Raw genomic sequence first — 26,797 nt, 5'->3', positions numbered from 1 at the left:
GCCCCCTTGCGCCCGTGGCTCAACAGCGACTTCCTCGACACCGGTCACCCCGACTCGACATCGACCCCGGCATTCTTCGCACGGCTACCTCGACCACGGCTCCACCACACACGCTCTCGGCTACATCGACAAACGGCACAAAGGGCTACCCCTGCTTGAGCAACCTCGTCGGATTCCACTCCAGCCACGACTCCGCGATGCATCGACCATTATGACTGTGGGGGGGTGTCCGTCGGCTTGCCTTCGGATTCTTCTCCAGTCTCACCGTCTGCGTCGCTACCGTTGTGACTGCGGGGGGATGTTGAGTATCGTGATTAGTTAGGAAACATGAGATAGACTAGGAATTATTCTGGTTTGTGTTGTACTCCAAAGTTGATCATGTACTCCTATATATATGCCCACGAGGCTCAAGCAATACAACAAACTATTCCACCAATCCTCTCTCTCCCTTCTAACAGTTAGCAATATCATTTACTCATACAGTAGGGTTGACCATAAGATTGGCTCTTAGGCTAGTGGATTTTCTCACTTTCTCTCTTCCCTCATCTACTCATTTTACCTAGGAGCACGTGTAGAAGTTGGCTTTTACATTAGAGCCTACTCTCTTACTATTGCTTGTCTTTCTCCTTCATATTTTTTCGACAAAGAGAATATATTAATATCGCAGAATTATCTCTTCGTGACATAGGCAAAAATGACATGTAAGAGGCTTATAGCCCGCTATTATACTTGCTCTTACACTGCAGTTCACTTCGCTCTTAAAGGGGAGGTGCGAACAGGGGCGAGATCTCGAGTTTGCTATTTTTATCGATGTAGGTAAGGAAATCAATTCCCAATAAAAAAAGAGTAGGGATCTGCCAAAATATAAATAAATAAATAAATAAATATTTTTGTCGATCCGTGTGATTTACGAACCAAATATTAGCCATGATCAGGGGTCTTTGTAGTAGTAGTACTGTTTTTTTATACGAATTAGATCATGTGTTGGTATATTTTTGTGTAATTTTAAGCTAAAGCGTACTTCCCATATTTCTGTGTGTGTTCTCGTGTTAGAGCCGACATATCATTTTGAGATTTTACAAAGTCATCGTAGGCGCCTCGTAGTCGACAGAAACGTCTCCTCCCACTGAACGCGCATCATCGGAAATCTTGAAATAAATTCAGAATAAATGTGAGCATCAGGCCTTGAACCCTGGTGGGCTAGGCATACCACTGTCCACGTAACCATCCAACCACATGTTGGTTCGCGCTATACTTCCTATGTTGTTGTGTACTTTTCATGCATGCATGCAGGGTGAGGTACATGCATACTTTTGTGCATTTTTCTTTAAAAAAAGTCAAGCTAAAAAACACTTTTGAAACTTTTGTGTGAAGTATGAACCGTTTTCAGCCTTGTAATCCTAGCGTTGATATCGTTGAAATTAAATCCCATAGTGATATATTTCAGTAATTCTTTAATTTCGTGTACTTATATTAACGGGTGCACTTCTTGTATCACTGTGAGTACTTCCCATGTTATTGCATATATTTCTCTTTGCTAGTGTTTTTTCTTATGTTTTTCTTTTATAAAATATAAACATTTTTCTGAATTGATGAACATAACTAATATTTGTGAGGTCTTTTTAAAAAACGTAAGTATTTTATTTTGTGAGAGTTTGAAAAAACAAAACACAATTTTTAACAATTTGTGAAATTTTAAAAAACATTTTAAAAGTTCGCAAACATTTTTTGAATTCGTGATTTTTTTAATATTCACAACCATTTTTAAAAAAGCACCACCAACTTTTTAAAGTCATGTTTTTTCAAGATTTGAGATGAAAATTTGCTCCAATACATGTTTTCATTTCCCAATATGTTTTTATCCCGAAAAACCATTATAAAATGGATAGAAAATAGAGAAACACTGCTAAAGAAAATGGCAGACTAGCTACCGCTCGTAGCGCGCGGAGCGAGCTGGATCATGACGCTTTGCTTGTGCTTTTTAGCAACAGTGGTTTATCGATGAGAGTGTAGAACAAGCAAATGTATTACTCTCTCCTATCCATATTACCTGTCGCTCAAACCAATGTATCTAGCATTTAAATACGTCTAAATACATCCTTTTGAGCGACAAGTAATATGGATCGGAAGAGTAACAAGATATCATTTAAAAGAAAAAAAGAAAAGGTAAATGTAACAAGAATTTTGTAGCCGATCTAATGCACCTGTTGGGCAACGTGGGCCGGACCCTCAAACAATATGAGAATCATTCGTTACAGTGTACTCACGTAGGGCCATAAACTATTAAGAACCTCATCAGACATACTAAAAAAGCTAAACGTCGCAAGTGACACCTCATTGACAAGCCGATTAATTTTAGAAAAGTTAAAATTCTGGAATAGCCTAGAGATACTCCTTTTTTGGCGGAAGAGCAGCCTAGGGATACTCAAAACCTCTTTCTTCAGATTGATGAGAGGAGACATGTCAAGCTTATCATTTGCAAGGAAATTACCTACAAAAGGACAGCCAGTTTTCAAAATAATAGATTGGTGAAGGATGACCGATATAAAGCCTGGCATGGCAAGCATGAAGCTCAGCTTCATTCACACTGGTACACTGTCCAATAAAACCCCAAGAAGAAATAATGACTTCGCCAGACTAGTTTCTAGCAATCACCCCCACACTGGCGGCATTAATGCCCTACGCAAAACTGGCATCAACATTGATCTTGATATAATCAACAGGGGGAGGTTGTTGCACCACAGGACCTTCTAATGGTGCATAATCTGCCTTTACCCCTCCAACCCTTCCCTTACTTTAGTTATTAGAATCCAATTCAACATTACGTGACAAGACGAGGATGACCAATAATTATCGACATAATTTACAGAGAAACTAATGAATTCCTTCCTCTTATCAAAAATTAAGTCATTCTCAAATGCCAGACTCGCCAGAAGAGACAGATAATTTGCTCTTGCTACTGCAAACTGAACCGATCCAACCGAACTAGTAACCAATCCGGTCCTGAGAACTTGAAAAGCTCTTCCTCAAGAATATTCCACATGCCCTCAAACCAAAGCAGAGCACGAGCCTTAGGACAACTCACGAGACCGTGAAGAGTGCTATCATCTTTCTCACCACAAATAGAGCACATACATGAATTAGTCTAATGGTGTGTAGCTCTATTAACCTAAACCGCCAATATATTTGTTGTGGCACGCCACGCAAAAATCATGATCTTGTGGGGGAACATGAACGTTTCAAATAAAATCCCGGAGCCTTCTTTTCCTCATTTGGTTCGCCACTAGATTGGCCCAACGTATCCTGCCTATCCTTGAAATTAGCGTAAAATTGTACACAGTTTTAACGTAAGCAATAAAATCTCCATCCCCCGAAGAGTGAACACGAATCTTTGAAATCTCCTCTGCATCATGGGGATAGAAAATGTGCTTAATCAAATTTTTGTTCCTACACTTTGCCATGCTCATGACTAAATTTGACACCCACCCCAGCCTAGAAATTATTAGTCACTTATCGTGGTGGAGGGGGTCCGGCCACAGCTTGTTTACTGTAGGTGCCTTAGGACATGTTTGGTTTTCTTTCTTTGTTGCTTGTAAGAATTGGTGGTTTATGATAACGGAAACCAATGAGTGTTTAGTGTTCTGTGTCTTTTTTACTGTCTATACTTGTTCCCTAACATACCGTATGAGTATTTATTGTCCGAACGGAGAGCTCTAGTCTACCAACTCCCCTGGGAGGTGCTCCCTGATTTACGCACTATTTGTTGTACTCGTATATAGTCGTACGGAACGCAATATCATATCCATTATCGGATATCATATCTTTGCGTGTCCAACCAACTTGGAGAGTGCGTAGTTATGCATAATATAAGCACACCGCAGTCCTCGTTTGGCAAGAACATAATAATGTATAAACGTATATACAATATCAGTCCTACTCGGCCGGAGATGATGCATACGGATGAATATAGTAGGTGCAATTGACATCCTCTCTCAATTAAACAACCGATGAAGACACCAAGACGGATCTTTTTTTTCCGGGCAAATCAGAGAGCTTTATTCAACAAAAGTGTTCTCCGGGCAATCAGCCAAGAGGCTGGTCACCAAGAAGCTAGGAGTCTCTTCGAGCCCGCAATCGGTCGCATTCAGAGTGCATGCACGTTTTGCACAGAGATGCGCCGGTAAATTTGCTGCCCTGTTTACATGTTGAACCTCAAAAACTGAAAAATCAAAAACTTGCTCTCCTATTTCATCTAGGATAGGAGCCACAATCGAACGTGAATTGTGGCGAGAATTCTAGAGTTGCACTAACTCCTGACAGTCGGTCTCCATTATCACATGCGATATGCCTCGAAGTTTTGCAAAAAGCACTCCTTCTCGCAATGATAAAGCTTCCATAATCAATGGATCTGAAATGTCACCGAACGGCTTGCACCATGCTCCCAGTAGCGCTGACGCGGAGCGAGCAACACCACATGCGCCTCCTCGGCCATCCGCCACATTGAGTGCACCATCTGTTGATATTTTGATCATACCTTGTTCAGGTGGTTGCCATCCGAAGCCTGGTAGAAGTGTAGCTTCTTTCCGCGGTAATTCTAGCAGCGCTAGGGCCTCCCTCGTCGACCTGATGGCCGCTGTTGGGTCTCTCCCTTCTTCCCCATGCTTGATCCGATTGCGAGAATGCCAGATCGTCCACATGATGGTAATAATCTTTGCTCGATCGTCATCTCTGATCCGGTCTCCACACAGGATGTGGCCCACGAGTGTGGGTGTAGTCGAGGAAGCCTCGGATCAAACCAAGCATAAGCTTCGTTCTAGAAGCGTCGTGCATGGGAACATTGAATGAGCGCATGCATGAGATCCTCCTCCCTTGCCAGACAAACTTTGCAAGTATCTAAGACTGCAATATGGCGATGCTTTAGAGTGCTTTCGTCCGGTAGGATCCCTCTCAGTACCCGCCACCAGAACACTCGAACTTTTGGGATCACTTTGAGTTTCCACAAGGCCGTCCACATCTGTTTATCATCTCGAGAAGCGCCGGTAGCCGTCCCTTCCTTTAGAGCAAAGCGCTCATTCTGAGTCATTAGAGCACGGTACGCCGATTTAACAGTGTAGTTGCCTGATCGTTCAAAAGCCCAAGCATAGAAATCCTCTCCTCCTCCCCTTCTGATTGGGATGTTAAGAATGGAATCAGCATCCGGGGCGATGAAGGTTGTCCTAATCAGATCCTGCCTCCACGTCCAGTTATCAGTATCAATGAGGTCCGAAACTGTCTGAATCGGCGTGTTTGGAGGTTTTAGCAGAGGTGACATAGATATGGTTCCCGGAATCCACTTGTCCTGCCATACATCGATGGATCTCCCATCTCCAACTCTCTTGATAAGGCCCGCTTGCAGTGCTTCCCTGCCAGCAATGATGGCTCGCCAAGTCACTGACGCTGACTTTGGAACAGAAGCATGCAAGAAATTTGTGTCAGGAAAGTATCGGCCTTTCATTACTCTTGCGCAAAGAGAATTAGGGTTAGTCATAAAGCGCCAACCATGCTTCCCGAGCAGCGCAAGATTGAACTGATGAGGGCCACGAAACCCCATACCTGTTGGGGAACGTAGTAATTTCAAAAAAATTCCTACGCACACGCAAGATCATGGTGATGCATAGCAACGAGAGGGGAGAGTGTTGTCCACGTACCCTCGTAGACCGACAGCGGAAGCGTTATCACAACGCGGTTGATGTAGTCGTACGTCTTCACGATCCGACTGATCAAGTACCGAACGCACGGCACCTCCGAGTTCTACACACGTTCAGCTCGATGACGTCCCTCGAACTCCGATCCAGCCGAGTGTTGAGGGAGAGTTTCGTCAGCACGACGGCGTGGTGACGGTGATGATGTTCTACCGACGCAGGGCTTCGCCTAAGCTCCGCAATGATATTATCAAGGTGTAATTTGGTGGAGGGGGGCACCGCACACGGCTAAAAGATCTCAAGGATCAATTGTTGTGTCTCTGGGGTGCCCCCCTGCCCCCGTATATAAAGGAGCAAGGGAGGAGGAGGCGGGCCCTAGGAGGGGGCGCACCAAGTGTGGAGTCCTACTAGGACTCCCTAGTCCTAGTAGGATTCCACCTCCCATATGGAATAGGAAAAGAGGAAGGGAAAAAGAGAAGGAAGGAAGGGGGCGCCCCCCTTCCCTAGTCCAATTTGGACCAGACCAAGGGGAGGGGTGCGGCCACCCTTGAGGCCCTTTTTCTTCTTTCCCGTATGGCCCAATAAGGCCCAATACGTATTCCCGTAACTCTCCGGTACTCCGAAAAATACCTGAATCACTCGGAACCTTTCCGAAGTCCGAATATAGTCGTCCAATATATCGATCTTTACGTCTCGACCATTTCGAGACTCCTCGTCATGTCCCCGATCTCATCCGGGACTCCGAACGCCTTCGGTACATCAACATACATAAACTCATAATAAAACTGTCATCGTAACTTTAAGCGTGCGGACCCTACGGGTTCGAGAACTATGTAGACATGACCGAGACACGTCTCCGGTCAATAACCAATAGCGGGACCTGGATGCCCATATTGGCTCCCACATATTCTACAAAGATCTTTATCGGTCAGACCGCATAACAACATACGTTGTTCCCTTTGTCATCAGTATGTTACTTGCCCGAGATTCGATCGTCGGTATCTCGATACCTAGTTCAATCTCGTTACCGGCAAGTCTCTTTACTCGTTCCGTAACACATCATCCCGCAACTAACTTATTAGTCACAATGCTTGCAAGGCTTATAGTGATGTGCATTACCGAGTGGGCCCAGAGATACCTCTCCGACAATCGGAGTGACAAATCCTAATCTCGAAATACGCCAACCCAACAAGTACCTTTGGAGACACCTGTAGAGCACCTTTATAATCACCCATTTACGTTGTGACGTTTGGTAGCACACAAAGTGTTCCTCCGGTAAACGGGAGTTGCATAATCTCATAGTCAGAGGAACATGTATAAGTCATGAAGAAAGCAATAGCAACATACTAAACGATCGGCTGCTAAGCCTGTTGGGGAACGTAGCAGAAATTCAAAATTTTCTACGCATCACCAAGATCACTCTATGGAGTAATCTAGCAACGAGGGGAAGGGGAGTGCATCTACATACCTTTGTAGATCGCGAGCGGAAGCGTTCAAGAGAACGGGGTTGATCGAGTCGTACTCGTCGTGATCCAAATCACCGATGATCCTAGCGCCGAACGGACGGCACCTCCGCGTTCAACACACGTACGGCGCAGCGACGTCTCCTCCTTCTTGATCCAGCAAGGGGGGAGGAGAGGTTGATGGAGATCCAGCATCACGACGGCGTGGTGATGGAAGTAGCGGGGATCCCGGTAGGGCTTCGCCAAGCACTAACGGGAGGGAGAGGTGTCACGGGAGGGATAGGGAGGCGCCAGGGGCTTGGATTGCTGCTGCCCTCCCTCCCCCCCACTATATATAGGGCCAAGGGAGAGGGGGGGGGCGCAGCCTTGGCCCTTCCTCCAAGGAAGGGTGCGGCCACGGAGGAGATCTTCCCCCCCAAGGCACCTCGGAGGTGCCTTCCCCTTTTAGGACTCTCCCTTTTTTCTTATCTCTTGGCGCATGGGCCTTTTGGGGCTGGTGCCCTTGGCCCATATAGGCCAAGGCGCACCCCCTACAGCCCATGTGGCCCCCCGGGGCTGGTGGACCCCCTTGGTGGACCCCCGGACCCCTTTCGGCACTCCCGGTACAATACCGATAAAGTGCGAAACTTTTCCGACGACCAAAATAAGACTTCCCATATATAAATCTTTACCTCCGGACCATTCCGGAACTCCTCGTGACGTCCGGGATCTCATCCGGGACTCCGAACTACTTTCGGGTTACCGCATACTAATATCTCTATAACCCTAGCGTCACCGAACCTTAAGTGTGTAGACCCTACGGGTTCGGGAGACAGGCAGACATGACCGAGACGACTCTCCGGTCAATAACCAACAGCGGGATCTGGATACCCATGTTGGCTCCCACATGCTCCTCGATGATCTCATCGGATGAACCACGATGTTGAGGATTCAATCAATCCCGTATACAATTCCCTTTGTCTATCGGTATGTTACTTGCCCGAGATTCGATCGTCGGTATCCCGATACCTTGTTCAATCTCGTTACCGGCAAGTCTCTTTACTCGTTCCGTAACTCACATCATCCCGTGATCAACTCCTTGGTCACATTGTTCACATTATGATGATGTCCTACCGAGTGGGCCCAAAGGTACCTCTCCGTTTACACGGAGTGACAAATCCCAGTCTCGATTCGTGCCAACCCAACAGACACTTTCGGAGATACCTGTAGTGCACCTTTATAGCCACCCAGTTACGTTGTGACGTTTGGTACACCCAAAGCATTCCTACGGTATCCGGGAGTTGCACAATCTCATGGTCTAAGGAAATGATACTTGACATTAGAAAAGCTCTTAGCAAACGAACTACACGATCTTGTGCTAGGCTTAGGATTGGGTCTTGTCCATCACATCATTCTCCTAATGATGTGATCCCGTTATCAACGACATCCAATGTCCATGGTCAGGAAACCGTAACCATCTATTGATCAACGAGCTAGTCTCCTAGAGGCTTACTAGGGACATGGTGTTGTCTATGTATCCACACATGTATCTGAGTTTCCTATCAATACAATTCTAGCATGGATAATAAACGATTATCATGAACAAGGAAATATAATAATAACCTATTTATTATTGCCTCTAGGGCATATTTCCAACAGTCTCCCACTTGCACTAGAGTCAATAATCTAGTCCACATCACCATGTGATTAACACTCATAGGTCACATCACCATGTGACCAACATCCAAAGAGTTTACTAGAGTCAACAATCTAGTTCACATCACTATGTGATTAACACTCAATGAGTTCTGGTTTGATCATGTTATGCTTGTGAGAGAGGTTATTAGTCAATGGGTCTGAACCTTTCAGATCCGTGTGTGCTTTACGAATATCTATGTCATCTTGTGGATGCTACCACACGCTACTTGGAGCCATTTCAAATAACTGCACTACTATACGAATCCGGTTTACTACTCAGAGTCATCCGGATTAGTGTCAAAGTTCGCATCGACGTAACCCTTTACGACGAACTCCTTTTCACCTCCATAATCGAGAAAATTCCTTAGTCCACTAGATACTAAGGATAAGTTCGACCGCTGTCATGTGATCCATTCCCGGATCACTATTGTACCCCTTGACCAACTCATGGCAAGGCACACTTCATGTGCGGTACACAGCATAGCATACTGTAGAGCCTACGTCTGAAGCATAGGGGACGACCTTCGTCCTTTCTCTCTCTTCTGCTGTGGTCAGGTCTTGAGTCTTACTCAATACTCACACCTTGTAACAAAGCCAAGAACTCCTTCTTTGCTGATCTATTTTGAACTCCTTCAAAATCATGTCAAGGTGTGCGTTCTTTGAAAGTATCATCGGGCGTCTTGATCTATCTTTATGGATCTTGATGCCCAATATGTAAGCAGCTTTATCCAGGTCTTCCTTTGAAAAACTCATTTCAAACAACCCTTTATGCTTTCCAGAAATTTTACATCATTTCGGATCAACAATATGTCATTCACATATACTTATCAGAAATGTTGTAGCGCTCCCACTCACTTTATTGTAAATACAAGTTTCTAACAAACTTTGTATAAACCCAAAAACTTTGATCACTCCATCAAAACGTATATTCTGACTTCGAGATGCTTGCTCTAGTCCATGGAAGGATCGCTGGAGCTAGCATACCTATTAGCATCCTTAGGATCGACAAAACCTTTCTGATTGTATCACATACAACCTTTCCATACGAAAACTGGTAAGGAAACTTGTTTTGACATCCATCTGCCAGATTTCATAAATGCAGCTAATGCTAACATGATTCCGATGGACTTAAGCATCGCTACGGATGAGAAAATCTCATCGTAGTCAACTCCTTGAACTTGTGAAAATTCTCTTTGCCACAAGTCGAGCTTCATAGACGGTTACATTACCGTCCATGTCCGTCTTCTTCTTAAAGATCCATTTATCTCGGATTTCATGGCTTCTAACCATTTGTCGGAATATGGGCCCACCATTGCTTCTCCATAGCTCATAGGTTCATCGTTGTCCAACAACATGACTCCCAAGACAGGATTACGCATTACTCTGAAGTAGTACGCATCCTCGTCGTCCTACGAGGTTTGGTACTGACTTGACCCGAAGTTTCATGATCACTATCATAAGCTTCCACTTCAATTGGTGTAGGTGCCACAGGAAACAACTTCTTGTACACTAGTCGAAGTGACGGTTCAATAACCTTATCAAGTCTCCACCATCCTCCCACTCAATTCTTTTGAGAGAAACTTTTCCTCGAGAAAGGACTCGTTTCTAGGAGCAATTACTTTTGCTTCCAGATCTGAAATAGGAGGTATACCCAACTGTTTTGGGTTTTCTATGAAGATGCATTTATCCGCTTTGGGTTCGAGCTTATCAGCCTGAAACTTTTTCGCATAAGCATCGCAGCCCCAAACTTTTAAGAAACGACAACTTAGGTTTCTCTAAACGGTGTCGTCTCAACGGAATTGCGAGGTGCTCCTTTAAAAGTGAATGCGGTTATCTCTAATGCCTAACCCATAAACGATAGTGGTAATTCGATAAGAGACGTCATGGTATGCACCATATCCAATAGGGTGCAGTTATGATGTTCGGACACACCATCACACTATGGTGTTCCAGGCGGTATTAATTGTGAAACACTTTCCACAATGTCTTAACTGTGTGCCAAACTCGTAACTCAGATACTCATCTCTATGATCATATCACAGACATTTTATCCTCTTGTCACGACGATCTTCAACTTCACTCTGAAATTACTTGAATAATTCAGACTTGTGTTTCATCAAGCAAATACACTCAGCATCTACTCAAACCATCTGTGAAGTAAGAACATAACGATATCCACTGCATGCCCCAGCACTCATTGGACTGCATACATCAAAATGTATTACTTCCAATAAGTTGCTCTCTTGTTCCATCTTACTGAAAACGAGGCCTTTCAGTCATCTTGCCCATGTGGTATGATTTGCATGTCTCAAGTGATTCAAAATCAAGTGAGTCCAAACGATCCATCTGCATGGAGTTTCTTCATGCATATATACCAATAGACATGGTTCGCATGTCTCAATCTTTTCAAAAACGACTGAGTCCAAAGATCCATCTACATGGAGCTTCTTCATGCATTCTATACCAATATGACTCAAATGGCAGTGCCACAAGTATGTGGTACTATCATTACTATTTTATATCTTTTGGCACGAACATGTGTATCACTGCGATCGAGATTCATTTTAGGTGCAAGACCATTGAAGGTATTATTCAAATAAACAGAGTAACCATTATTCTCCTTAAATGAATAACCGTATTGCGATAAACATAATCCAATCATGTTTATGCTCAACACTAAATAACAATTATTTAGGTTTAACACCAATCTCGATGGTAGAGGGAGCATGCGATGCTTGATCACATCAACCTTGGAAACACTTCCAACATACATCGTCATCTCACCTTTAGCTAGTCTCCATTTATTTCGCAGCTTTTATTTCGAGTTACTAACACTTAGCAACCGAACCGATATCTAATACCCTGGTGCTGCTAGGAGTACTAGTAAAGTACACATTCATATAATTTATATCCAATATACTTCTGTCGACCTTGCCTGCCTTCTCATCTACCAAGTATCTAGGGTAGTACTGCTTCAGTGACCGTTCCCCTCATTACAGAAGCACTTAGTCTCGGGTTTGGGTTCAACCTTGGGATTCTTCACTAGAGCAGCAAATGACTTGCTGTTTCATGAAGTATCCCTTTTGCCCTTGCCCTTCTAGAAACTAGTGGTTTTACTAACCATCAATAATTGATGCTCCTTCTTGATTTCTACTTTCGCGGTGTCAAACATCGCGAATAGCTCAAGGATCATCATAACTATCCCTGATATGTTATAGTTCATCACGAAGCTCTACTAGCTTGGTGGCAGTGACTATGGAGAACCATCACTATCTCATCTGGGAGATTAACTCCCACTCGATTCAAGCGATTGTGGTACTCAGACAATCTGAGCACATGCTCAACGATTGAGCTTTTCTCCCTTAGTTTGCAGGCTTAAGAAACTTGTCAGAGGTCTCATACCTCTTGACGTAGGCACTAGTCTGAAATCCCAATTTCAGTCTTCATAACATCTCATATGTTCTGCGAAGTTTCAAAACCGTCTTTGGTGCCACAATTCTAAACCGTTAGCATTACGCACTGAACTATCACGTAGTCATCAAAACGTGTATGTCAGATGTTCCGCAACATCTACAGACGACGCTAAGGTTCAGCACACCGAGTGGTGCATTAAGGACATAAGCCTTCTGTGCAGCAATGAGGACAATCCTCAGTTTACGGACCCAGTCCGCATAATTGCTACTACCAACTTTCAACTAAATTTTCTCTAGGAACATATCTTAAACAGTAGAACTAAAGCGTATGACATAATTTGCAAAGACCTTTTGACTATGTTCATGATAATGAAGTTCATCTGATTATTGAACTCCCACTCAGATAGACATCCCTCTAGTCATCTAAGCGATACATGATCCGAGTCAAACTAGGCCATGTCCGATCATCACGTGAGACGGACTAGTCATCATCGGTGAACATCTCCATGTTGATCGTATCTGCTATACGACTCATGTTCGACCTTTCGGTCTCTTGTGTTCCGAGGCCATGTCTGTACATGCTAGGCTCGTCAAGTCAACCTAAGTGCTTCGCATGTGTTCCGAGGCCATGTCTGTACATGCTAGGCTCGTCAACACCCGTTGTATTCGAACGTTAGAATCTATCACACCCGATCATCACGTGGTGCTTCGAAACAACGAACCTTCGCAACGGTGCACAGTTAGGGGGAACACGTCTCTTGAAATTTTAGTGAGGGATCATCTTACTTACTACCGTCGTTCTAAGCAAATAAGATGCATAACATGATAAACATCACATGCAATCAAATAGTGACATGATATGGCCAATATCATTTTGCTCCTTTAATCTCCATCTTCGGGGCACCATGATCATCTTTGTCACCGGCATGACACCATGATCTCCATCATCATGATCTCCATCATTGTGTCTTCATGAAGTTGTCACGCCAACGATTACTTCTACTTCTATGGCTAACACGCTTAGCAATAAAGTAAAGTAATTTACATGGCGTTATAGAATGACACGCAGGTCATACAAAAAATAAAGACAACTCCTATGGCTCCTGCCGGTTGTCATACTCATCGACATGCAAGTCGTGATTCCTATTACAAGAATATGATCAATCTCATACATCACATATATCATTCATCACATCTTCTGGCCATATCACATCACATAGCACATGCTGCAAAAACAAGTTAGACGTCCTCTAATTGTTGTTGCAACTTTTTACGTGGCTTGTATAGGTTTCTAGCAAGAACGTTTCTTACCTACGTAAAACCACAACGTGATATGCCAATTTCTATTTACCCTTCATAAGGACCCTTTTCATCGAATCCGTTCCGACTAAAGTGGGAGAGACAGACACCCGCTAGCCACCTTATGCAACTAGTGCATGTCAGTCGGTGGAACCTGTCTCACGTAAGTGTACGTGTAAGGTCGGTCCGGGCCGCTTCATCCCACAATGCCGCCGAAACAAGATAAGACTAGTAGCGGCAAGAAGAATTGACAACATCGACGCCCACAACTACTTTGTGTTCTACTCGTGCATAGAAACTACGCATAGACCTAGCTCATGATGCCACTGTTGGGGAACGTAGCAGAAATTCAAAATTTTCTACGCATCACCAAGATCAATCTATGGAGTAATCTAGCAACGAGGGGAAGGGGAGTGCATCTACATACCCTTGTAGATCGCGAGCGGGAGCGTTCAAGAGAACGGGGTTGATGGAGTCGTACTCGTCGTGATCCAAATCACCGATGATCCTAGCGCCGAACGGACGGCACCTCCGCGTTCAACACACGTACGGCGCAGCGACGTCTCCTCCTTCTTGATCCAGCAAGGGGGGAGGAGAGGTTGATGGAGATCCAGCAGCACGACGGCGTGGTGGTGGAAGTAGCGGGGATCCCGGTAGGGCTTCGCCAAGCACTAACGGGAGGGAGAGGTGTCACGGGAGGGATAGGGAGGCGCCAGGGGCTTGGATTGCTGCTGCCCTCCCTCCCCCCCACTATATATAGGGCCAAGGGAGAGGGGGGGCGCAGCCTTGGCCCTTCCTCCAAGGAAGGGTGCGGCCAGGGAGGAGTCCTTCCCCCCCAAGGCACCTCGGAGGTGCCTTCCCCTTTTAGGACTCTCCCTTTTTTCTTATCTCTTGGCGCATGGGCCTTTTGGGGCTGGTGCCCTTGGCCCATATAGGCCAAGGCGCACCCCCTACAGCCCATGTGGCCCCCCGGGGCTGGTGGACCCCCTTGGTGGACCCCCGGACCCCTTTCGGCACTCCCGGTACAATACCGATAAAGTGCGAAACTTTTCCGGCGACCAAAATAAGACTTCCCATATATAAATCTTTACCTCCGGACCATTCCGGAACTCCTCGTGACGTCCGGGATCTCATCCGGGACTCCGAACAACTTTCGGGTTACCGCATACTAATATCTCTATAACCCTAGCGTCACCGAACCTTCAGTGTGTAGACCCTACGGGTTCGGGAGACAGGCAGACATGACCGAGACGACTCTCCGGTCAATAACCAACAGCGGGATCTGGATACCCATGTTGGCTCCCACATGCTCCTCGATGATCTCATCGGATGAACCACGATGTTGAGGATTCAATCAATCCCGTATACAATTCCCTTTGTCTATCGGTATGTTACTTGCCCGAGATTCGATCATCGGTATCCCGATACCTTGTTCAATCTCGTTACCGGCAAGTCTCTTTACTCGTTCCGTAACTCACATCATCCCGTGATCAACTCCTTGGTCACATTGTGCACATTATGATGATGTCCTACCGAGTGGGCCCAGAGGTACCTCTCCGTTTACACGGAGTGACAAATCCCAGTCTCGATTCGTGCCAACCCAACAGACACTTTCGGAGATACCTGTAGTGCACCTTTATAGCCACCCAGTTACGTTGTGACGTTTGGTACACCCAAAGCATTCCTACGGTATCCGGGAGTTGCACAATCTCATGGTCTAAGGAAATGATACTTGACATTAGAAAAGCTCTTAGCAAACGAACTACACGATCTTGTGCTAGGCTTAGGATTGGGTCTTGTCCATCACATCATTCTCCTAATGATGTGATCCCGTTATCAACGACATCCAATGTCCATGGTCAGGAAACCGTAACCATCTATTGATCAACGAGCTAGTCTCCTAGAGGCTTACTAGGGACATGGTGTTGTCTATGTATCCACACATGTATCTGAGTTTCCTATCAATACAATTCTAGCATGGATAATAAACGATTATCATGAACAAGGAAATATAATAATAACCTATTTATTATTGCCTCTAGGGCATATTTCCAACAAAGCCAACGAAATGGGTCAAGTAAATCACGTCATTCTCCTAATGAGGTGATCTCGTTAATCAAATGACAACTTATGTCTATGGCTAGGAAACATAACCATCTTTGATTAACGAACTAGTCAAGTAGAGGCATACTAGTGACACTCTGTTTGTCTATGTATTCACACATGTATTATGTTTCCGGTTAATACAATTCTAGCATGAATAATAAACATTTATCATGATATAAGGAAATAAATAATAACTTTATTATTGCCTCTAGGGCATATTTCCTTCAGTCTCCCACTTGCACTAGAGTCAATAATCTAGTTCACATCGCCATGTGATTTAACATCAATAGTTCACATCACCATGTGATTAACACCCATGGTTCACATCGTCATGTGACCATCACCCAAAGGGTTTACTAGAGTCAGTAATCTAGTTCACATCGCTATGTGATTAACACCCAAAGAGTACTAAGGTGTGATCATGTTTTGCTTGTGAGATAATTTTAGTCAACGGGTCTGTCACATTCAGATCCGTAAGTATTTTGCAAATTTCTATGTCTACAATGCTCTGCATGGAGCTACTCTAGCTAATTGCTCCCACTTTCAATATGTATCTAGACCGAGACTTAGAGTCATCTAGATTAGTGTCAAAACTTGCATCGACGTAACCTTTTACGACGAGCCTTTTGTCACTTCCATAATCGAGAAACATATCCTTATTCCAGTAAGGATAATTTTGACCGTTGTCCAATGATCTACTCCTAGATCACTATTGTACTCCCTTGCCAAAATCAGTGTAGGGTATACAATAGATCTGGTACACAGCATGGCATACTTTATAGAACCTATGGCCAAGGCATAGGAATGACTTTCATTCTCTTTCTATCTTTTGCCGTGGTCGGGCTTTGAGTCTTTACTCAATTTCACACCTTGTAACACAGGCAAGAACTCTTTTCTTTGACTGTTCTATTTTGAACTACTTCAAAATCTTGTGAAGGTATGTACTCATTGAAAAACTTATCAAGCGTCTTCATCTATCTCTATAGATCTTGATGCTCAATATGTAAGCAGCTTCACCGAGGTCTATCTTTGAAAAACTCCTTTCAAACACTCCTTTATGCTTTGCAGAATAATTCTACATTATTTTTGATCAACAATATGTCATTCACATATACTTATCAGAAATGCTGTAGTGCTCCCACTCACTTTCTTGTAAATACAGGCTTCACCGCAAGTCTGTATACAACTATATGCTTTGATCAACTTATCAAAGCGTATATTCCAACTCCGAGATGCTTGCACCAGTCCATTGATGGATCGCTGGAGCTTGCATATTTTGTTAGCACCTTTAGGATTGACAAAACCTTCTGGTTGTATCATATACAACTCTTCTTTAATAAATCCATCAAGGACTGCAGTTTTGTTTATCCCTTTGCCAGATTTCATAAAATGCGGCAATTGCTAACATGATTCGGACAGACTTAAGCATAGATACGAGTGAGAAACTCTCATCGTAGTCAACATCTTGAACTTGTCGAAAACCTTTTTGCGACAATTCTAGCTTTGTAGATAGTGATACTACTATCAGCGTCCGTCTTCCTCTTGACAATCCATTTATTCTCAATTGCTTGCCGATCATCGGGCAAGTCAACCAAAGTCCACACTTTGTTCTCATACATGGATCTCATCTCAGATTTCATGGCCTCAAGCCATTTTGCGGAATCTGGGCTCACCATCGCTTCTTCATAGTTTGTAGGTTCGTCATGGTCTAGTAACATAACCTTCAGAACAGGATTACCGTACCACTCTGGTGCGGATCTTACTCTGGTTTACCTACGAGGTTTGGTAGTAACTTGATCTGAAGTTACATGATCATCATCATTAACTTCCTCACTAATTGGTGTAGAAGTCACAGGAACAGATTTCTGTGATCCAATAAGGGAGCAGGTACAGTTACCTCATCAAGTTCTACTTTCCTCCCACTCACATCTTTCGAGAGAAACTCCTTCTCTAGAAAGGATCCATACTTAGCAACGAATGTCTTGCCTTCGGATATGTGATAGAAGGTGTACCCAACTGTCTCCTTTGGGTATCCTATGAAGACACATTTCTCCGATTTGGGTTTGAGCTTATCAGGATGAAATATTTTCACATAAGCATCGCAACCCCAAAATTTTAAGAAACGACAACTTTGGTTTCTTGCCAAACCACAGTTCATAAGGCGTCGTCTCAACGGATTTTGATGGTGCCCTATTTAACGTGAATGTAGCTGTCTCTAATGCATAACCCAAAACGATAGTGGTAAATTGGTAAGAGACATCATAGATTGCACTATATCCAATAAAGTACGGTTATGACGTTCGGACACACCATTACACTGTGGTGTTCCAGGTGGCGTGAGTAGTGAAACTATTTCACATTGTTTTAACTGAAGGCCAAACTCGTAACTCAAATATTTTACCTCTGCGATCATATCGTAGAAACTTTTATTTTCTTGTTACGATGATTCTCCACTTCACTCTGAAATTCTTTGAACTTTTCAAATGTTTCAGACTTTGTGTTTCATCAAGTAGATATACCCATATCTGCTCAAATCATCTGTGAAGGTCAGAAAATAATGATACCTGCTACGAGCCTCAATATTCATCGGACCACATACATCTGTATGTATGATTTCCAACAAATCTGTTGCTCTCTCCATAGTTCCGGAGAACGGCGTTTTAATCATCTTGCCCATGAGGCACGGTTCGCAAGCATCAAGTGATTCATAATCAAGTGATTCCAAAATCCCATCAGTATGGAGTTTCTTCATGCGCTTTACACCAATATGACCTAAACGGCAGTACCACAAATAAGTTGCACTATCATTATTAACTTTGCATCTTTTGGCTTCAATATTATGAATATGTGTATCACTACGATCGAGATCCAACAAACCATTTTCGTTGGTGTGTATGACCATAAAGATTTTATTCATGTAAACAGAACAACAATTGTTCTCTAACTTAAATGAATAACCGTATTGCAATAAACATGATCAGATCATATTCATGCTCAACGCAAACACCAAATAACACTTATTTAGTTTCAACACTAATCCCGAAAGTACAGGGAGTGTGCGATGATGATCATATCAATCTTGGAACTACTTCCAACACACATCGTCACCTCGCCTTTTACTAGTCTCTGTTTATTCTGCAACTCCCGTTTTCGAGTTACTACTCTTTAGCAACTGAACCAGTATCAATTACCGAGGGGTTGCTATAAACACTAGTAAAGTACACATCAATAATCTGTATATCAAATATACCTTTGTTCACTTTTACTAGTCTCTGTTTATTCTGCAACTCCCGTTTCGAGTTACTACTCTTAGCAACTGAACCAGTATCAATTACCGAGGGATTTCTATAAACACTAGTAAAGGACACATCAATAATATGTATATCAAATATACCTTTGTTCACTTTGCCATCCTTCTTATCCACCAAATAGTTGGGGTAGTTCCGCTTCCAGTGACCAGTCCCTTTGCAGTAGAAGCACTTAGTCTCAGGCTTAGGACCAGACTTAGGCTTCTTCACTTGAGCAGCAACTTGCTTGCCGTTCTTTTTGAAGTTCCCCTTTTTCCCTTTGCCCTTTTCTTGAAACTAGCGGTCTCGTCAACCATCAACACTTGAAGTGGTCTCGTCAACCATCAACACTTGATGTTTTTCTTGATTTCTACCTTCGTCGATTTCAGCATCACGAAGAGCTCGGGAATTACTTTCGTCATCCCTTGCATACCATAGTTCATCACGAAGTTCTACTAACTTGGTGATGGTGACTAGAGAATTCTGTCAATCACTATTTTATCTGGAAGATAAACTCCCACTTGATTCAAGCGGTTGTAGTACCCAGACAATCTGAGCACATGCTCACTAGTTGAGCGATTCTCCTCCATCTTTTTGCTATAGAACTTGTTGGAGATTTCATCTCTCTCAACTCGGGTATTTGCTTGAAATATTAACTTCAACTCCTGGAACATCTCATATGGTCCATGACGTTCAAAACGTCTTTGAAGTCCCGATTCTAAGCCGTTAAGCATGGTGCACTAAACTATCAAGTAGTCATCATATTGAGCTAGCCAAACGTTCATAACATCTGCATCTGCTCCTGCAATAGATCTGTCACCTAGCGGTGCATCAAGGACATAATTTTTCTGTGCAGCAATGAGGATAATCCTCAGATCACGGATCCAATCCGCATCTTTGCTACTAACATCTTTCAACATAATTTTTCTCTAGGAACAAAAAATAAACACAGGGAAGCAACAACGCGAGCTATTGATCTATAACATAATTTGCAAAATACTATCAGGACTAAGTTCATGATAAATTTAAGTTTAATTAATCATATTACTTAAGAACTCCCACTTAGATAGACATCTCTCTAATCATCTAAGTGATTACGTGATCCAAAGCAACTAAACCATGTCCGATTAACACGTGAGATGGAGTAGTTTCAATGGTGAACATCACTATGTTGATCATATCTACTATATGATTCACGCTCGACCTTTCGGTCTCTGTGTTCCGAGGCCATATCTGTATATGCTAGGCTCGTCAAGTTTAACCTGAGTATTCCGCGTGTGCAACTGTTTTGCACCCGTTGTATTTGAACGTAGAGCCTATCACACCCGATTAACACGTGGTGTCTCAGCACGAAGAACTTTTGCAATGGTGCATACTCAGGGAGAACACTTTTATCTTGAAATTTTAGTGAGAGATCATCTTATAATGCTACCGTCAATCAAAGCAAGATAAGATGCATAAAGGATTAACATCACATGCAATCAATATAAGTGATATGATATGGCCATCATCATCTTGTGCTTGTGATCTCCATCTCCGAAGCACCGTGCTTGTGATCTCCATCTCCGAAGCACCGTCATGATCACCATCGTCACCGGCGCGACACCTTGATCTCCATCGTAGCATCGTTGTCGTCTCGCCAACTTATTGCTTTTACGACTATCGCTACCGCTTAGTGATAAAGTAAATCTATTACATGGCGATTGCATCTCATACAATAAAGCGACAACCATATGGCTCCTGCCAGTTGCCGATAACTCGGTTACAAAACATGATCATCTCATACAACACATTATATCACATCATGTCTTGACCATATCACATCACAACATGCCCTGCAAAAACAAGTTAGACGTCCTCTACTTTGTTGTTGCAAGTTTTACGTGGCTGCTACGGGCTTAGCAAGAACCGTTCTTACCTACGCATCAAAACCACAACGATAGTTTGTCAAGTTGGTGCTGTTTTAACCTTCGCAAGGACCGGGCGTAGCCACACTCGGTTCAACTAAAGTGAGAGAGACAGACACCCGCCAGTCACCTTTAAGCAACGAGTGCTCCGAATGGTGAAACCAGTCTCGCGTAAGCGTACGCGTAATGTCGGTCCGGGCCGCTTCATCTCACAATACCGCTGAACCAAAGTATGACATGTTGGTAAGCAGTATGACTTATATCGCCCACAACTCACTTGTGTTCTACTCGTGCATAGCATCAACGCATAAAACCAGGCTCGGATACCACTGTTGGGGAACGTAGTAATTTCAAAAAAATTCCTACGCACACGCAAGATCATGGTGATGCATAGCAACGAGAGGGGAGAGTGTTGTCCACGTACCCTCGTAGACCGACAGCGGAAGCGTTATCACAACGCGGTTGATGTAGTCGTACGTCTTCACGATCCGACCGATCAAGTACCGAACGCACGGCACCTCCGAGTTCTACACACGTTCAGCTCGATGACGTCCCTCGAACTCCGATACAGCCGAGTGTTGAGGGAGAGTTTCGTCAACACGACGGCGTGGTGACGGTGATGATGTTCTACCGACGCAGGGCTTCGCCTAAGCTCCGCAATGATATTATCGAGGTGTAATTTGGTGGAGAGGGGCACCGCACACGGCTAAAAGATCTCAAGGATCAATTGTTGTGTCTCTGGGGTGCCCCCCTGCCCCCGTATATAAAGGAGCAAGGGAGGAGGAGGCCGGCCCTAGGAGGGGGCGCACCAAGTGTGGAGTCCTACTAGGACTCCCTAGTCCTAGTAGGATTCCACCTCCCATATGGAATAGGAAAAGAGGAAGGGAAAAAGAGAAGGAAGGAAGGGGGCGCCCCCCTTCCCTAGTCCAATTCGGACCAGACCAAGGGGAGGGGTGCGGCCACCCTTGAGGCCCTTTTTCTTCTTTCCCGTATGGCCCAATAAGGCCCAATACGTATTCCCGTAACTCTCCGGTACTCCGAAAAATACCCGAATCACTCGGAACCTTTCCGAAGTCTGAATATAGTCGTCCAATATATCGATCTTTACGTCTCGACCATTTCGAGACTCCTCGTCATGTCCCCGATCTCATCCGGGACTCCGAACTCCTTCGGTACATCAACATACATAAACTCATAATAAAACTGTCATCGTAACTTTAAGCGTGCGGACCCTACGGGTTCGAGAACTATGTAGACATGACCGAGACACGTCTCCGGTCAATAACCAATAGCGGGACCTGGATGCCCATATTGGCTCCCACATATTCTACAAAGATCTTTATCAGTCAGACCGCATAACAACATACGTTGTTCCCTTTGTCATCAGTATGTTACTTGCCCGAGATTCGATCGTCGGTATCTCGATACCTAGTTCAATCTCGTTACCGGCAAGTCTCTTTACTCGTTCCGTAACACATCATCCCGCAACTAACTTATTAGTCACAATGCTTGCAAGGCTTATAGTGATGTGCATTACCGAGTGGGCCCAGAGATACCTCTCCGACAATCGGAGTGACAAATCCTAATCTCGAAATACGCCAACCCAACAAGTACCTTTGGAGACACCTGTAGAGCACCTTTATAATCACCCATTTACGTTGTGACGTTTGGTAGCACACAAAGTGTTCCTCCGGTAAACGGGAGTTGCATAATCTCATAGTCAGAGGAACATGTATAAGTCATGAAGAAAGCAATAGCAACATACTAAACGATCGGGTGCTAAGCCAACGGAATGGGTCAAGTCAATCACGTCATTATCCTAATGAGGTGATCTCGTTAATCAAATGACAACTTATGTCTATGGCTAGGAAACATAACCATCTTTGATTAACGAGCTAGTCAAGTAGAGGCATACTAGTGACACTCTGTTTGTCTATGTATTCACACATGTATTATGTTTCCGGTTAATACAATTCTAGCATGAATAATAAACATTTATCATGATATAAGGAAATAAATAATAACTTTATTATTGCCTCTAGGGCATATTTCCTTCAATACCACCTTGGCACTTTGGTGTAGCCAAATTCTTCCAGGAAACCCAATGCAACGCATTTTTGTCAATAGAGATGCTCCAGAAATATTTGGCCATTGGTGAAGTCAAACTCTTGCACAGCTTCTTTGTCAATAAGAATGTACTCATTGAGTACGTGGGAATCGCCTGAACAACTGATTTCAGCAATGTTTCACGACCTGCGCATGCAAGTTGTTTCTCAGACCATCCCTGTATCTTCCCGCGAGCTCTCTCCCCAATGTGGTCGAAAGTACCGCTTGTGATGCGGCCAACCACCATGGGTAGCCCCAGGTAACGCTCGCTAAAGGCCTCGACGTCGATGTTGAGAACCGATTTTAGCTGCTGCTTGAGCTGGGCCGGCGTGTTGGAGCTGAAATAAATAGCACTCTTAGTACGATTAACACACTGACCCGATGCTTCCCCGTAAATTCTGAGGATGTCATTCAATCTCTCTGCACTTTGGGTGGTTGCACTAACGAAGATCAAGCTGTCGTCTGCGAAAAGCAAGTGTGACACCCATGGCGATCTGTAGCTCACTCTTATACCTCTGTCGATGTGCCCATTATTGTAAAATTTCAGCAAAGAGGAGAAACCCTCCGCACAGAGCAAAAAAGGAAAGGTGACGCCGGGTCACCTTGTCTCAACCCACGCGAGGGTGTAAAGAAGGGCAGCAGCTCACCGTTTACCCGGACTGAGAAGCGTACCGAAGATACACACTTCATGATCGGCCGGACAAAGACCCTGTTGAAACCCAACTTTGTGAGAATAGCCTCAAGAAAATGCCATTCGACACGGTCGTACGCTTTCATCATGTCTAGTTTAATTGCACAAGCATAGTTCTTCCCTTTTTCCGCCTTCTCATTGTGTGCACACTCTCATATGCAACTAGGACATTGTCAGTTATGGGCCGTCCAGGGACGAACACGCTTTGTTCTTCACTGATTATCACATCCATATATGTTCTCATTCGGTTCGTCACACACTTTGAAGCAATCTTGTATAGAACCGAGCATAATGCAATGGGTCTATACTGCGATATAAACTGGGGGTGTCGTACCTTGGGGATCAAAGTGATGGAAGTGTCGTTCAAACCCACTGGTAGTTCTCCACCGTTTAGAAAATCCAACACTGCCCCGGTTACTGCCTCACCTACTAAGCTCCAGTGACGCTGATAAAACCCTGCAGTGAAGCCGTCTACCCCTGGTGCTTTGGAGGGAGCCATTTGAAACAAGGCTGCCCTGACTTCCGCCGCCGTATAGGGTTTTATTAATTCCACGTTCATGTCATCCGTGACCTTAACTGGAACATGAGTGAGCAGCTCGGTAGAATCCATAAAACCTTGGGATTCATATAAATTCCTATAGAATGTTTGAACCTCGCTCTTATCTTCCTCTTCATTTGCACAAACCGAGCCATACGCTCGACATAAACCTTGTATTTTGTTAATACGTTTCCTTTGAGCTGCCTGAGCCTGGAAGTATGCAGTGTTACGATCGCCTTCTCTCAGCCAAGGAACACAAGATCGCTGCCATTGCCAGATCTCCTCCTGGTGAAGGGCCTCGCGCAGCTGTCGAACCACAGTTTTTTCCTCCTCCGTTGGCCCTCGTCCCACCGAACGACACCGAAGATTGTCGAGTCTTTTCTGTAACTGTCTGACTCGGCGAGTTAAGCAGCCAAACTCGCGAGACCCCCAAGGTTCAAGCGTTTCCTTCAGATGATGCAGTGAGTCCGCAATACCTTGGAGGCCCGGACCTCTGTTTGCCTCTTGCCACGCTGCAGCAACTATACGGTCATAGTCCACATGCGATGACCACACGTTCTCATATCTAAATTGTCTCTTTGCTCGTGACATGTTCGTAAGTTTTTCCTTTATCTCCGCTACAACAAAACAATGATCAGATTCAACAGAAGGTAAGTGTCTGACTCTGATGTATTGAAAGTGTTGCCGGAACTCGTCATTGTCAAAGGCTCTATCCAGCCTCGCCTTGACATTTGCATCACCTGCCTGCCGATTGTCCCAGGTGTAAGCTGTGCCTGACCACCCCAAATCTTGGAGGGCCACTTCATCGGTGACTTCTCTGAAAGCTCTCATTTGTCTCTCAGGCCTAGCTGCCTGACTGAAGTGTTCATTAGCATAGAGAGTTTCATTAAAATCACCCATACAAATCCAGGCCGCATGCGGCATGGAATACAATGTACATAGGAAACGCCAACTATGATGTCTATCTTCAGCTCGAGGCGCTCCATAAAAACCAGTAAACCTCCACTGAAAGGAGTTTTGATCTTTGTATTTAACAGTAGCATCAATATGTCCAGAACTATAGTTTTTAAGATCGACAATAACATCATGTGACCAAAAAAGCCCGATGCCACCACTAAGGCCTACACTATCCACTGCAAAGCACCCTCCGAAGCCTAGATGTCTTTGCAAGTCCTCAACTCTCTTCCCCTTAATTTTTGTTTCCACGACAAAGAGAAGAGTGGGTCCTTCTAGCTTCACAATGCTGCGAAGCTCTCGAACCGCCTCGGGGTTCCCAAGCCCCCGGCAGTTCCATGAGAGGCAACTCATTGGGCTGGGCAGGACCGATCACCGGTCTCTGCCGAGTTGTCAGGCGTAGGCCTCTTCTTCTTTGGTTCCCGTACAAGATCCTCATCATCTTCTCCACCTGCAGTGCTTGTAAGAAGCAACTGCTTCGGTTGATATACTGCGGTCGGTCCCTCCTTTCTCTTATAGCGAGTGTTCTCTTTGTTCTTCAAGGGCGAGACCACCTCCTCCCCCGCATCTTGCTTGGATTTTGTTCTAGAATTCCTCGTCTCTTGTTTGCTGTTATGGTCAGACTTCTGGCCCCTGGAAGAATTTTCGCTGCCTGCTGGATACCTGTTCTCATCAGGAGCTCGCAGTGTCGGCCCAAACGGAAGCTCTCCCTTCTCATCACATGTTCTTGGGTTAGAGCAGTAAAGATCCGAATGGCCCAGCCGCCCACAAGAGAAACAGAAGTATGGAATTTGTTCATATTGTATGTCATAGGAATCCACCTTCTTCCTCCTCGCCGAATCAATATGCACCCATCTCCTAAGTGGTTTATTGACCTCCACCGAAACTCTAGCTCGGAGGTAGCCTCCGTTGTGATCAAACTTAGCAATCTGAACCTCTTTATCAATCATCCGGGCTATTGGGAGGCTCCATGCATCATCTCTCAAATTATAGGGTAGATTAAGAACCCTAGCCCAAACCTGCAGGCGATCGAACTTGACCTCATCTGGGCGCATGCACTCTTCAAACTCGGCCAGGATGACCGCATTCTTGTTGATGTGGCAAAGCGATCCTGCCCAAACTCTGTCACGATCTCGCTGAGACTCAAATTCAGCCACAAACATATTCGCTCCAGTCGAGCGGAACTGCAGTCCTCTAGGGTTTCCCCAAGCCGGTCGCAAAGCATTGCCAATGGTGTGTATATGATACTGATTGCGGTACAGAACCTTACCCGCCAGCAACCACTTCACCGGAGCACCATCCAGACGGTCATCTATCACGAGAGGAGTCGCCTCCTCCTCGGGTATGTCCAACTTTCCCAGCGCTTCCTCAAGTTTCTCCCTCGCCGATCTGGTGTTGTTCGATCCTGAGTTCTCCTGCGTCGTCTCCGCCGCGGGTGGTGTAGCCATCACCCTCGCCGAGTCCTTGGGGCGGCCCGCCGATGAGATCCGTGGCCGCCGATCGGTTTCCACGTCGAAACCCTAGCGCCGCCAGGGAGCCCTAGGTTTTGGGGAATTTTTTTTTTTGGACACACCAAGACGGATCTGACTAGCAGTACATATATACTGACAAGTCTGGTAAGCAGATACGTACGTCAACCCGGTAACCGCGCGATCGATCACGTTTAGTAGTACTG

At 44.6% G+C, this 26,797-nt stretch overlaps 1 pseudogene; it reads right to left on the bottom strand.

Moving 5' to 3' along the window:
• Positions 1-3,563: 3,563 nt before the first annotated feature.
• On the bottom strand, positions 3,564-26,570 carry LOC109761055 (uncharacterized; annotated as a pseudogene).
• Between the last annotated feature and the right edge of the window lie 227 nt (positions 26,571-26,797).

Source organism: Aegilops tauschii, chromosome 4 (assembly GCF_002575655.3).
Source record: "Aegilops tauschii subsp. strangulata cultivar AL8/78 chromosome 4, Aet v6.0, whole genome shotgun sequence".
Taxonomy (NCBI): domain Eukaryota; kingdom Viridiplantae; phylum Streptophyta; class Magnoliopsida; order Poales; family Poaceae; genus Aegilops; species Aegilops tauschii.
The sequence above is the reverse complement of the archived record's forward strand: the minus strand, read 5'-3'. Positions and strand labels throughout refer to the sequence as shown.